The sequence below is a fragment of the Melospiza georgiana genome, chromosome 7 (genome assembly GCF_028018845.1).
Source record: "Melospiza georgiana isolate bMelGeo1 chromosome 7, bMelGeo1.pri, whole genome shotgun sequence".
In the NCBI taxonomy this organism is placed as follows: domain Eukaryota; kingdom Metazoa; phylum Chordata; class Aves; order Passeriformes; family Passerellidae; genus Melospiza; species Melospiza georgiana.
Genome location: NC_080436.1, coordinates 25,427,655 through 25,442,184, shown reverse-complemented (window position 1 = coordinate 25,442,184; position 14,530 = coordinate 25,427,655).

Genomic DNA, 14,530 nt, shown 5'->3' with positions numbered 1-14,530 from the left:
ACAGACTTTTGCCTTTTGGCCATTAGCCCAAGGACTAATTGGACCCCCCGAGGTTCCCTTCCCTCCTAGGCTGGCCAAACCTAAGGTTGTGCTACTCAGGGCAGGGAAGCTCTGCACATCCATCATGCTCCAGTCCTTGGTAGGTGCCGTTGGCTTCCCACCTCCCCGGGGCTGCTTTGCAGATGCCTGTGATCTCAGGGCTGCCTGGGGTGATGACTGACTCACCACGGAAGCTCTCACCACTCTGCACTGGCCCTTTCACCCCCTGCCTGCTAATCCCAGACCACCCGCTCTGCCACAGCAGGATCCTAGGATATGACTCCCCCATAAGAGGACCAGAGTGGGGACAAGGTGTTTTGATGATGCCCAGAGAAGTGATGCAGGGCAGGGCCATTCCCCCCAAGGATGTATCACATCCCCCAGCAAGGCACCAGGCTCTGGGCATCCTGGATCTGCAAGGACTGCAGCTTGCTCTTGCATTCCAGGCTATTATAGGAATGGCATTGTGAAAGAGCATACCAGTAATGCCAGCACACCTTGGCTGAGACTCCCAGCACAATGCCCTGTGCTCTTTGTTCTGTAGAGACCCTGTGTGAGCTGGAGACCCTGCGACACTCAGAGGAAAACATAAGATCCCTTGGTGTTTGTCAGTCTGCAGGAGGCATGGCTGGGGTGCAGGTGCTGTGCTGGAGGGGTGCTTTGGGCTGCAGGCAGCACGCTCTGGGTGCAGGCAGCTCCAGGGCACAGGCATCCTGCTTGCAGCATCTCATTTTCCTCCTGGGGCCAGCTGGCTCCCAGTGCAATACCAGTCTTCAAGATCTGCTCTGTGGCTTCTCTGCTGAGTGTCTGGGAGCCACAGGCAAGGTGCCAGTGTGCCTGTGGTTACGAAAAACAGTGTCCCCATGCTTCCCTAGCTAGGAAGCAGCCACTGGGCAGCTGTTTTCACAACCACACTGCTGCACAGAGTGCGTGCAGGACACCTCCTCTCCCCACGGCCACTGCTGAGCTTCCAGAGCCAGCTGCCAGTGAGGGCTTGGCTCCCCAAGTCTGGGCATTCCAAACTTCTCTTCCATGGACCACCCTCCCTGATGCACCAATGGGATATGTCCCAGTCCCACCAAAGACCCATTTGTCCTCATACAGAGGGACTGTTTAAGCCTGCTGAGCTCCAGCCTTGCCCATGCTGGTGCATGGCCCCCTGCTGCCCCATGAGGGACATCTCCGCCCCGCAGAGCACTGCACACAGCTCTGGGCTCCAGTGGGAAGGGTCAAGGTTCTTCACCCAAGAGAGAACAATGACCGTCAGTGTAGAACAGCCCAGGTAGATGATGAAGGTGGTTTCCAGTAAAGGGGACCAGATTTCTCCAGTGTTTCCCAGTCATCTTCCTACAGAGGCAAATCACTAAGGGAATTCCAAAACTGGAAAAGGAAATGGCCATTCCTTTCACTTGCATGTCATAAAAGGACACTGAAGGCTCTAAAGAAGACAACAAGTCCTTGCTGGCAAAACCAGGTAAAACTTATTCCAGTTTCATGAAGTATTTTGGCCCAAGCTCTATAAATTCCTCCGTCCTTGAGGGTCCCTGCTGTCGAGGGAGCCACCAGCCCAGTGTGAAGTCCAGTGGTTTTCCCAAACTTTGAACTTCCTGGTCCCAGGGGCAGGAAACCTTCCAGTAAACCGAAAGTAAATCTCACTTCTTGCCCCTGTGGTTGTGGAGAGTGATGGGAAAGCCTGACCTGAGTGTGACTGCTGAGAAGGCAATAGAGAGACCTGAGCTGGTCTGATCAGTTTGTACTTCTGCCAGATTTGTGGCTGTCCAGATGTGGATAACCCGATAACCCAGGCTGGTGCTCTCCCAGACCCTGGCCTTGTGCCCACCAAGAGACACAGAGTGGAAGAGCCAAAGGGACAGTGGATTCCCTCCAGCACAGCAGGTTTCTGGCTCCTTTCTCCTCTCACCCAAAGCCCCAGCTCATCTCTTGCTTCTGGAAAGCTCCAGCAAGGGTGGGGAAGGTCTCTGGGGGTGGCAGGGGAGTAGTGGGGGGGCTGGGACTTTCCCCAGGAGATCACAGGAGGAACTTTGGCTGGAGGGTGGGGGGAACCGATGAGGAGTTGCTACATCATGCCCCAATGAGCCGTGAGTAACTCCTCTGGTATTTCTTCCCCTCACAGAACAGTCATCAGAGCCAGATCCTGCCTGGGGGAATCACTGCACGGGAACGCCCAGCCCCATCCAAATTCCATTCCTGCTCCCATCAGAGCTCTCAATATGAAGCAGAGCTATGAGTGGACAGTTCTGTCTCAGTGGTAGCCCCTGTCCCATGCCACCCACTGGGGTGGCACAAGCATGGGCGTGGGCAGGGCTAGCGGTGCTGGCTGGCTGAGCCTGGTCAGCTGCTGACCCACAAGAGCAGCCAGATGCACCTGGGCTACTGGAAGCCAGGAGAGAGCAAAGCCTCGTTGTGTCTGCTTATCCAAGGGGAGCAGAGGGTAGCCCCTCTCCTGCTTTAGTCTGGGCAACTGGCCTTCATGCTTGAGAAGCAAGTAGCCATGGCTTGAGCCCCATGCTGAGAGCCTGGCTGGCACTGTTGTGTGAGCTGAGATGCAGAGAGGTGCTCCGAGCCTTTCCTGACGTTCAGCCCCAACATGTCGTGCTTGGCACCAGCTCCCGTGCAAGCCCCCGAAGAAGAAAAAAAGTTTGGCCCTGACTGACCTGCTTGGCAAGGCGAGGTACCTACAGGGAGGCAGCACCTGGCTTGGGATAGGAGCCCAGGAGTCCTGTGCTCCCCCCACCAGGCCCAGCTCCTGCCCACCACCCCCTGGCACAGCGTTCCAATGGCATTGCCCTCCCTCATGAGGGGTGGGTCACCTACCCAGGGAGGAGGCTGTAGCCACCACTGTGTTGATCTCATTGGGGTACCAGATATGCTGGCAGCAGCCAGGCTCTGGGAGTGTCACCACTGGCTGGGCACACTGCAGCCTCCCTGCTCAGCCACAGCTGCACCAGCCCTGGCCATGGGGCTACCACACGCCTGCAGAAGTTGGACATGGGTGGGATGCGGAGATGGAGAGCAGAGGGAGGGTTTGGGCTGAAGGGTGTGGTGGACCCAGGGCAGCTCCAAAGGTTGGGGTAGGACAGCCTCTAGGGGGAGGCTGGGCAAGGGATAGGAAAGATCTGGGCTGAGAAGAGTTTGGGGTACACTGTGCCCCTTAGAAAAAAGATCTGAGCAGAGGCAGTGGGCACACTGGAGTGAGAGCAGGTGGCGAGATGCATGAGGAAGGAGGCTGATATCGTTTGGGAAGGGGGTGATGTGGAGGTCCTCCACAGCCCAGACCCCAGTGGCTGACCCAAATGTTCTTTACTCTATTAGTCCTAAATGTGGTCCTCTGGCCAAGAAAACACCAGGGACACCCCAGACCTCTTGGAGAGTGTGTGAGGAACACCAGCCCCCGGCACAAGTCTGTGACATGCAAGAATAGGGTACCCAACACTTTTCCTTATCCCTTGATCAGGGAGTGCCCAACCCTGGCCACTGTGAATAGGGTCTAGCAGCACTCCCAGCTCATTGCTTCCATGAGGCTGATGGAGGAGGCAAGAGGATGCCTGGCTGTGACAGCACAGGACACACCAGGGAAGGATGTGAGACTGGAAGCAGCCTGGTGGGGACACCTGGGGACAGGTGGGGAAAGGGGAAAAGCTTTTTGGGCATAGATAGAGAACACCTGGGGAAGACCTTGTGCTACTCCTCTCCTTCCCCCATTGCAAAGGGAGGTTTTGGGCTCAGGAGGGAGATGATGGAGGGGCACATCTGACACAGGGGCAGGACACCGGTGCAGGAGGGTGGGAGCAGGCAGCTGGGGGTCGGGGGATGAAAGCACAGGGTCCAGGAGGAGGGAGTGACAGAAGCGGTGCAGAGGCAGCCAGCACAGCCAGGTGCAGTGGGAAGGACTGGGGGGAAGGCAGGGAAAAGAGGCCAAGTGCAAAGAGAGCAAAGGCAGCGGAGGAAAAGAGAGCGTGGCCAGAGAGGCAGAGATGAAAGGGGGAGTGAGGCAGGGGAGAGATGAAAGGGCCACGGCGCGGGTGCTGCTGCCTCCTCCCCAGGCTCCCGGGGCTCTGTAATCCCCGAGGAGCTGGCTCCTCTCATGTGGTGGCCCGCAGCTGTGTGCGGTCGGCTCAGCCCCACCGCTCCGCACTGGGACTTTCCAGGAGGGGGAGAAACCCAACACAAAACACATGACTGAACCAGCGCCTGCCAGGCCCCTGCACGCGGGGTCCAGGGGCACCCTGGCACGCGGCACGCCCCGGGATGCCACAGCCCGTGGGGGCCAGGGCCAGATGGCAGACGTGGTCCCCTCTGCTCTGGGGAAAGCTGGCCCAGGGCAGGGTGAACAGACCTGGCTGGTCAAGGGGCAAAGCCAAGAGGTGTGGGTGAGAGCCTGAGGTTGAGCCAGGGAGAGCACGGCTCAAACAGAACCTGCATCAGCATGGGGTGGCCTCTCAGGGACACCCTCCGAGGTCACAAAGGTGGGGGGTGAAGGGGCCATATGGGCTTGGTCCTTCTCTCCAGATTTCTCTGTTAAGTGCCATACTGCCTGCTGGGCTTGGCTCTGGGTACCAGGGATGCAGCAGGACTTGGCACGTGGAGCTGGAACCCATCCTGGTGGGTCACTGGGCCGTTTGTTTGACTGCTCCAAGGCAAACTGAAAATCAGGCCACTGCAGATACTGAAGCAGCCCTTTCAAGGCACTTGTTACCTAGGTTATCTCTGTTGTCCATGCCCAGCTCAGGCCACTTTGGGGGGGTTCTTTCCCATAGCAGATGACTTTGCTGCTTGGCAGCCTCCTGTTCACCACTGCTGACTGCAAGGATGCTGGGCTCAATAGGGATGCAGGTTCTCTTCTCATCTTTGGGGCAGTGGGGCAGCAGACGTGGTGCCCATGGAGGGTGTCCCATGCCTCCCTTCCTCCTTGTATCAGTTTTGCCCACCCCAACCTTCTCTCCTGTGCCTATATGAACCTGGTGAGCTCAGCTAGAAATCACTCTGACAGCTTGAGCAGCACCAGAAGCTGCCTTTGCCTTCTTGTCTCAGAGATTTTCCTCTCCCCATCTCCAATTTCAAGACTAAAGAGGCAGCTTGGCCAGTGAGTTCCTCTGAGCCCCTAGTGAGTGTCACTCTGTAGGACTCTCCTGTTCCAAAGGCTCTCATGGAGCAGGGTTGCCAGCTCCACAGGCTTCCCCTCTGGGAAGATCCCATCTAACTTCATTTTTTTGGCAACATCTGGAAGCATCCTGACTTCCTCTGGTCTACCCCATCCACACTCAGCAAGGGGACCCTCCACGGGACAGGGAGGTCTCAGCCTTGATGCGTTGTCCCTGCCCACGCCACATCTGACTCCTGCTCTGTGCCACACGGGTCACACCAGCCACACGCCCAGGAAGGAAGGGACACAGCAATCCCAGCTATCCCACAACTGCACAGCAGCCTTGGAATTGCTCCTGGGAGCACATCTCCGTGCTGGCTGGGAGTGGTGACTCCACGGCTGCAGCGGGGTCTCTCCTCAGGGACGGAGCTGAAGAGGTGGTGAGGGCGCTGCCGTGCAGAGGAGCCCAGCGCGTGTGGAGAGCAGGAGGTGGCTGTCCGCAGGTCCCCATCCCCGCAGGTACGAGCCAGCCCTCCCCAGAGGAATGCTCCAGCAGAGCCGCAGCTGCAGGGAGGGGAGGCGCTTGCCAGGCGCCGTGGCACGAAGGCATGATAGGGCACGCTCCTCCTGCAGGACCGTGAATACCTGTCCCAGACACTCAGAGGCACACAAGGCGTGTACGGGTGGCTCAGGAGCGCACACCTCGTCAAGCCTGGGCGGTGGTGCTGCACCGGGAGAGGAGGCTCCATCCCGTTCGCCCTCCCACTGCTGCCGGTGAACGGCGAGCTCCCTCTCGGCAGAGCCCGCTTCCCCATCACACCCTGCACGTAGCGCACGGGTCCTGCGGAGGAAGGAGAGAGGAAGAATGCCCTTTCCTCCTGGCACAGGGAGTGCACGGGGTCTGGCCTGAGGCGTAGAGTGGGCTGGGGGGTCTTACTGGCTCCCTCCAGCCTGAGCATCGCTGTTTGAATGAATTGCCAAGGGAGTTGCTGAGCGAGGATCAGAAATCAGGAGATGAGCAACACAGCGAAAGAATAAAGACAAGCGCCAGTAGTGGTGCCTGGTGACTGCTGTTATTTGCTGCTTGCATGGGCATGGGCTGCATGCTTGTCACATGCACGGGGACACGTCCATGTGAGCCTCACCCGTACTGCTCACTCACAGCTGCTCCTCTGCTGCTGCAGGATCCTATTGCTTGGAACAGGCTGCACCCTCTGCCACACCACTGACCACACTCCCTGCACCAGACCAGGAGCATGTGTCATCCCAAAAGGCTCCCAGGTTCTGTGCTTGATTGTGCTCTCGGCCCAAGCGCTGATGCACATGTCCCTGGAGGCATCCTGAGGGGCTGGCTCCAAGTAAGGAATGAGGAAAAAGCTGATGCCAAAAGCTCCAGCTGTTTGCAACAGCTGCCTAAAAATGAGGATGTACCACACCATGACATTGCCAGTGCGAGTCCTCTGCCATGAGCAGCTGGGGTAAATACCTGCCTAAGGAAGGGGCTTCTGCTGAGCAAAGCTGGGCTGGTATTGATAGCTCTGTGCTGGCTAAAGGTGTGCTCCAAACTTCCTGAGAGACAAGGCTGGGAGTTCAAAATTTCTCTATTTTTGGGCTAGCAAGAAGACACCATACTGCTGAAATGCTTTTAGCCAGGACCAAGGTGTCTGCAGTGCTTGAGGAGTTTGAGCCAGATGAGCTGATAACCTTTGAGTGTCCTCAGAAGGTGGAGGCTGTGACAGGAGAGATGCAAAATCAGGAGAAGACTTCTGCCATGTGCCTCCAGAGGTAGAACCCACAGTAAACCTGAAGTGGCTGTGAAGTGGAAGGCCCATCCCTCTACCTGCACACACTGCCTGCCCAGCCTTACAGGGAGAAGTAATCTGTGCTGTCATGATGTGTCACACTCACTGTTCATGGATGCTGAAGTCTGTCATGGGATGGAGTGTCCTGGATTGTCCTTGGTGTCGCTGCCTGATGAAACCACTCCTGCAAGGTCCCTTGGCAGCAGCCCCGGCTGCAGTGCAGATATCCCAGACCTGCAGGGGCTCCCCTTCAGGAGGTGTTGGTTGGGCTGAAAGAGGAGCCTGACAGCAATGGGAAACCTGGGATGTGCTGGATGATAAGCCATTTTCCCCTGGAAACTCTTAGCAGAGAGTAGGCTAGTAGAAGAAGCCTTGAAGAGACATCCTCAGAGGAATTTTGTGAGGTGAATGCCCCATGGCAGGTATGCCCTGCAGTGCAGCATAGTTCTAAATCAAGGCTGAACTGGGCAGGGCTGTGAAGCACTTTTGTTTCTTGACTTGGGGACCAGCTATGCACAATTCAGGGGGTGCTCAAGCTGTGAGCAGAGCTGCAGATGCAATTGGTCCGTGTGCTTCCTGGAGCCTCCTGACTCCCCATTCCTGTCACAGGTTGCTGCAGTCCCAGCCCTTTAGGATTTGGGGATGCAGCTCCATCCCTACTCTTTTGGGGAGACGTCTTTTTCCACCAGGCCCCTGTGGCTCTGCAAAGCCTGGGGCTGGCCTGGCCCCACGCTCAGCGGGGACCACAGCATCCCCGGGCCAGGCTCGGTGGGAGCCTGGTGCTCCAGCTGCCAGCAGAGTGGCTCTCCCTTGCCAGCTGCCCCGCACTGGGGCTGCAAATAAACAAACACCCCAGAACCAAGCCCCAGAAACTCATCCCCTCCCAACGACGTAATTACAGTGAAGCAGCTGCTGAGCAGCACTTGAAACCTGGCATGTAAACATGGCTTTCTCCTCCACCGCTCAGGCAAATTGCTCTCCTCCTTCAAGGGGAGCAGTAATTTCTGGAGAGGGGTCCACGTTTTTGTGGTGAGGGTTGTGGCCAGAGACTTTCATCTCAGCCTTTTGATGCAGAGCGGGAGTAATAGATGGCAGACGTCAACACCCCACCTTGCTGCGCTTCCTGCTCTGGGCCATTTTCCACCTCCCGGTGGGTATTTGAGTCTCCTTGCCTTTTCCAGCCCCTGGGCCAGCTGCTGGCTCCCTCTCCTTTGCCAGGATGGGTAAGGGCACAGGGAATCTCAAAAAGCCAGGCCAGGGCGAGCACCAGCCATCCAGGAGATAAGAGAGCCACCTCATGCCCAGAAGGGCTGGCAGAGAGAGGCACAAGGGCAACATCAGCACCCTGGGCCACATCACCACCCATGTCACTCTCTCACACCACCACTTCAGGGTTGTGTCTGCTCCAGAGCCAAGGGACTAAGTGTGTGCACTCAGATACCTTAGTGATGGGAACCCTTCGAGGCCAGGCAGGGAGGTGAGGCTGCCCAAAACAAGGGATCACCTGAAGATCCCCAGTGATGTCATCTCTTGCAGAGTGAGCCCAGACTATCTCATGAGGGATATCCCACTCTGTGCACAAGGATGTTACATCATTTCAGTGTCCCCCAGTGCTGCCCCCTGCTCCAGCCTCTCAGCCCTACCCAGAGCTCCCTTGGGTACCACTGAAGAGAAGAGGAGGTGTGTGGGAAGCAGAAGGCAGGGAATGAGGAGGCTGCATGGATGAAAGAGGACTGGGAGAAGAGATTGAATGAAGGAGGATTGTCCCAGCTGGAGAGATGGGTGCAGGAGACCTTTGCTCCCTGCCTTACCTCCCAGTCCCTCCAGTGCTCCCAGCAGGCAACCCTGGGCACGATGTTCCTGAGCTGTGGTGCCCGTGCCCGGGTGCTGGTCACCGTGCCCGTGCTCCTCGCTGCTCGCCCAGCCTGCTGCCACCAGGAGCCTCCCGTGCCGAGCCCGCAGAGCTGGGTCCCTCTGGAAGGAAGTGGCGGTGTCCTGCCAGCCCAGGGAGGAGTGCCACTGCCTGCCATGGTGACAGCACAGTGTCCATACAGGGACAGGGAGGGACAGGGACAGCCCACACTGCCACACCCAGCGGCAGTGCCAGGCTGAGCACAGCGCAGTGCTGTGGCATGCCAGCTGGGCATGGCTGTCCCAGCACAGGCAGTGGCAATGCTTTGAGAGACACTTGGTTTTGTGGGAGTGATTCCTGCTGGCCATAGCACCCAGATGTCATGGGCTGAGCTGTGCATGCTGGCAGCAAGGGGACAGAGCTGGACATGTGGGTGGTGGCTTCCAGGCTGACTCTCTGCACAGTGTCTCTGCACTGTTAGCCAAGGGCAGGGACACTGTGGATGGATCAGACTATCTCAGCACACTGCAAGAGTGCTGAGTTGTGTTGGGATTGATGCTCCAAGTTTCAGCCACAACATGCTGCCTTCTGCCCTGCTGTCTTGATGCTCCCCTACAACCAGAGCCAGGGTGTCAAATCCACTCCCCTGGACCACTTCCATCTCAGGTAAATGCCCCTGCCAGAACCCCCTTCCCTGCAATTCAAGGTCAGGGCACCATCTTTCACTTGCTGGGGCATGGAAGGGATGCTGTTTCCTCCTGGGAATGCTCAGCTGATGCCCAGGATCACCCCTGGCAGGCTCAGGGCTGGTGCTGGCTCCCACACAGCCAGGTGCTGCACAGAAGATGTGCATGGTCCAACTCCCCACTGACGTAACTCCTGGGAGGCAGATGGGAGTTGCCAGTGGGGAATTGGCCTGCATTTCTTACAGCACTTGGGGAGCTGTGTGGAGAGGAGGTAATTGTTAAATGTGGGCTGAGATAGGCTGAGCAGGGAGGGCAGGAGGCCAGGGAGGTGGCAGACACCTCACCAGGGCTGGCTTGGTTTATACAAGTTGAGCTTTGTTCAGCATCCCCAGGGTTTCGTGGCTGGGAGGTACCATCCTGTGCTGCCTGGATGACAGGGAGCCAAGTGGCTCCTTTGTGGAGCCTTGCAAAACCTTCCTCACCAGCCATTCCTCAGCAGGACAAAGCACTGATGGGAAGGGGCCGTGGCAGGACTGCCTCCATTCTATCCCAAATGCTGGTGCCAAACCCTGAGCAACAGTGGCCTCAAAAACCCTTGGGAGAGCAGCAAGGGATGCAGATGGTGAAGCCTCATTATCTGAACCAGGAGATGGTGACCACTGCCTGACTGGGTCTTGGCAGCCTCTATCTGGAAGCCAGGTTGAGGGCAGCAGCAGTGGGGTGGAGGCTGTAACCTCTTCTCCAATTTGGTCCTGAATGCCAGAGAAAGCATCATCTGAGACAGATGTTTTGGTCCACATTGGCCAAAGACCCAAGGCACAGGGCTTCCAAGATTTAAGAGCATCTGCTGGGCCATCTTCATGGACCCCTGCAGGCTCCATGGACTCCTGTGGGCAGGTGAGAGATGCCCATAGTGTGGTAGGAGACAGGCCTTGCTGCTGGGGGAAGCTCCTTTAGCCTTCAAGCATCTAGATCCCTGTCCATGCCCAGTAATGTTGATGTCCAGATGGCTGATGGTGCTGGGATATGGCCCTCCTTGCCAGGGGAAGATTTTGCTCCTGCAGTGCTCTCAACTAAGAAAGGAAGATCCATCAATGCCTTGGGCAAACAGATCATGTCTCTCTTGTGCCAGATCTCCCTGACACTGGGATATAGCAGAAAACTGGATTATGCAGCAATGCCCAGCTACCCCCCACGGGCAGTCTCAGCTCCCATGTGTGTGCCCCAGCTGAGCCTGTGGGGTGCCCATGGTGCAGAGCTGGCTCCCAGCTCCTCCAGCCCTATCCATTGTCACGGGTGATGGAAGCAGAGCCTCCTGTCCTGCAGGTACAACCTGCCCTTGTCCTCGTCCTGGCACTGGGCTAAGCCAAGCAGCCAGGCTCTGTGCTGCTCCCTGCCAGCGCCCTCCAACCTGTGTGTCACCAACAAACCTGGCTGCTGGTGGTGCCACCTCTCTGTTTGCTGGCACCTCAATCAAATTGGCAAGTGTCTCCAGGACTCTCCTTGTCCTTGCAAGCATGTCCTTGCCCACACTGCCTGGTCTTGCTTGACATTCCTCCCTAGCTGCACATCTCCAGCATTGCCCTGGCCCATCCCCAGCACCAACCAGACACATTGTGTGTCTCTGCACTAAAACCTCACAAAAAAAGGCAAGGACCTAGCTGGCTCACATGCTCACCCTCACCAAGCTGGGCTGGGGCCCATGTTCACAGCAGCACATCTCTCTAACCTGGGATCTGTGCCCACCAGAACACATCTGCTCCTCATCTGTGCCCACACAGGGGAGGTGTAGTGCAGGAGAGTTGCCCCTGTGTGATGCCTCTTTGTTGAGCAGGGTCCTGTGCTCCAAGCCAGCCTGAGAGAGGCTCCTTGCTTGGCTGCAGGGGTGTATATCAGCCCCTCTGAGCCTGCCTGCCCCAAGGCTCTGCTGGCCCACAGGAAGTGGAGGAAAAGCATCAGAATCTGGCTTACCCTGTGCTACAGTCTCATGGGTTATATGTAGAGGCTGCACAGCATCTCATGGCATCCAGACACCTCTTCATGCAGCTGTCATGGACCCCAACCGTCCCCAGTTCTGCAAGCATGGCCCCTTGCCCCCTTCACTGCCTGATACTCATCTCTGCCTGGCTGCCAGATTTGGTTATTGAACAGGATGGTCTTTTCTGCAGGTCTCTTGCCTGCTGCTCCTTCCCAACACAGCCAGCCTCTGGTCTTCTGGCTGCCAGCAGGGGTGAGCAAGTCTCCCCCAGCCCCACAATCTTGTGCTCCCTCCTACAAGAGCACTCTCAATTCGGGACAACCTCCCCATCAACACCACTGCAAAGGCCTCTGTCAAAGTCATGGGGAGGGGGCAGAAAACACATCTGAATCTGTCTCCCACTTTCCACAGCCACGTTCCACCTGGCAGAGCCGGAGCATGGATCCTGGGAGAGACAGCTCCCGAGCTGCTCGCTGCCCCGGCTGCAGCTCTGCGGCCAGGCTGGCTCCCCAGCACCTGCCTGCCCCCAGCCTGCCAGCCCCAGGGCAACGTGCAAGGAGTGACAGGTGAGTTGGCAGCAGCTCAGCTCCGGCACCCCTCGGCGCTCCTTGCAAACCAAGCCCTTTGCACGCCGTGTTTGTGCCATGACGAACCTGCAGACATCAAGGAGAAGTAATTTGCTGGGATTCTTCTGGCCAGGTGTGTCCCGACGCCCACACGCCGCTCTCACCGCGCAGACAGGACACACGTGCTCTGATGTTTCCCGACACCTGGGCACGGCTGCTGCCTTGTGGTTGCTGGAAACACTGGCTGAGGGGTTGGGTCTGTTTCTCCCTGAGACCTTGGATTCAATGGATGGGTATCGGCTCAGGGTTTACCCTTCCCAGTGCACGGGTCATGAGACAAACAAACAGGCAGGGTTTGTGGGAAGATTGCCAAGGCAGCTTTTTTCCCGACAGGACAAAACCAGCTGCAAAGGCTGCAGGATTGCTCTGCCCTTCCCTCTGTCCCATCGCTCTGAAGCATCCTTTGGCTTTAGGCAAGTAAGATCCCATACCCAAGCTGTTGCTCTGAATCACCAGGTCTGCCTCCTGCTGCTGCTCTGATAACCGATGACCTTCCTTGGCAGAGGCAGGAACAAGCTCTCTGCTCTACTTTCCAGGATTCCCTGGTCTCTGAAAATTCTTCTGAATTTATAATTCCCGGCTCTGAAATCACGCTGTTCTGTTCCATCTCTTGACCTTCCATGCCCCATCTCATGGCAGGGCTTTGTGTAAGCTTAGCGCAGGGCTCAGGGAGCAGGATCTCAAGCAGGGCTAGTGGGGCAGCTTAGTCTTTCCTTGGCAGGGAAATCATTATTGCACTCTCAGTGTTGATTGTGTCTGTTCTGAAGCTGGGCTGGTGGGACAGACCTTGGGGTCTGGGGCAGGCCCAGCTCCCACTGTCTTAGCAGAGCTCTGCTGGATTGTGAATGCGAGCGCAGGGCATGTCCCATCCCCAGCAAGGAGTGGCTCTGTGCCTTGTCCCAGCTGAGGACTCTTCCATCCAAACAGGGTTTCAGGACCTTGGGCCAGTGCAGGCACCTCTCCTGGGAGGGTTTTCCAAGGAAGAGGCACCGAGCGAAGCTCCTCAAACCATGCCTCTCCTGGCAAGGCAGGCAAGAACCTCTGTCAGGATGGGCTGGGAATCTCATTCAGCCAGTGCTGCTGCAGGCTTCCCCCAACCCAGGAAAGCCACAACTGGATGGCCAGCAAAGGCATACATACTCCAGCATCTGGTGAGCCTCTGGCATGCTCAGCCATAGCCTGGGCTCTGTGACAGCTGGGCTCAACACAAAGTGCTGATTTGGCTGAATCCAGGCCAGGATAGCTCCTACACTTCCAGCAAACCAAGAGGCTGAGAGCGTCACAGACTTGGGGATCTGATGGCAAAGGCAGCATCCCACAAGACCCCTGCTCCCTCCACCACCCTTCATGGGGCCACCCTGGCCTGAAGAGGAGCGCTGGGGTTGGGGTCTGGGAACACCCTCTCTGTGGCTTCCCTCCTAATAACGAGGGGATGACGCTATGTGTGCAAACTGTTCCTGAGGGAGGAATGTCCTTTCTTCCCTTGCCATGTCGCAGCCAGCTAAGTACAGGCCTTCAGCTCGGCAGCCTCCTCATGGCTTGCTGCTGTAAAGTGTACCTTCCACATCTGGCCTGAATGTTCCACAGCTGCCAGGCTTGCCCTCTCTCTCTTCCAGCCCAACTGGGTCAGGCATCACCAAGACAGTGAGACCAGAAATACTGGGAGAGGCTGGGATGCACTGGGAGGGGATGGTGCTTTGTCTCCCTCAGGGATGGGCTGGCACAGGGGACTGTCCCACAGGTGGAGGAGGAATCTTGAGGCTTAGACCACCACAGTGGTCCTGCTTATATGGTTATAGTGTTCCTCCTGATATAACTGTAAGGACCTCTGCTCATACAGGGGGGACCCCTTTATACTCTGACAGGGATCACTACCCACATTCATGCAGACACTTCTTCACCTCCCCCTGCACAGCAATAAAGGAGGGGTTCCAGTTTTACAGTCCGGAGTGTCATGTGGACACTTCCCCTGCCCTTCCCACTGTCAGCACTGCCTTTATGGCCACATCTTTGCTGCCCAGGGCTTTGATTTGCTGCCGTGACAAATGCCATGAAAACGGCCCGGGCTGGGGTCATGCAAGCACAGACTCTCTCTGGCTGTCCCGTGGAAGTGTTGCAGTCCATCCAGGGGTGTCAGGCTGCTCTTTCAGCCGCTCAGCAGCACCAGGAGCCCCGAGAGCTGCTCCGTGCTGCCGTGTCCCTCCGTGTGCCGGGCCCCTGGGGGTGTCCCGGGCCCCTGGGGCTGTGCGGGCAGGTGTGCGGGCAGGTGCGTGTGCATCCACTGCCCTCTGCTGAGGAGTGCGGGCAGCTCAGGGGGCTGAGCCGTGCGGGGCTGCTGGGGTCGGACAGCCACGGGCACTGGCAGCTTCATCACGGGCGGATTTTGCTCTTTCTACCCCTCTCATCTGTTGTTCCCATGCCACTCCCAGCCTTCCTTTCCGTA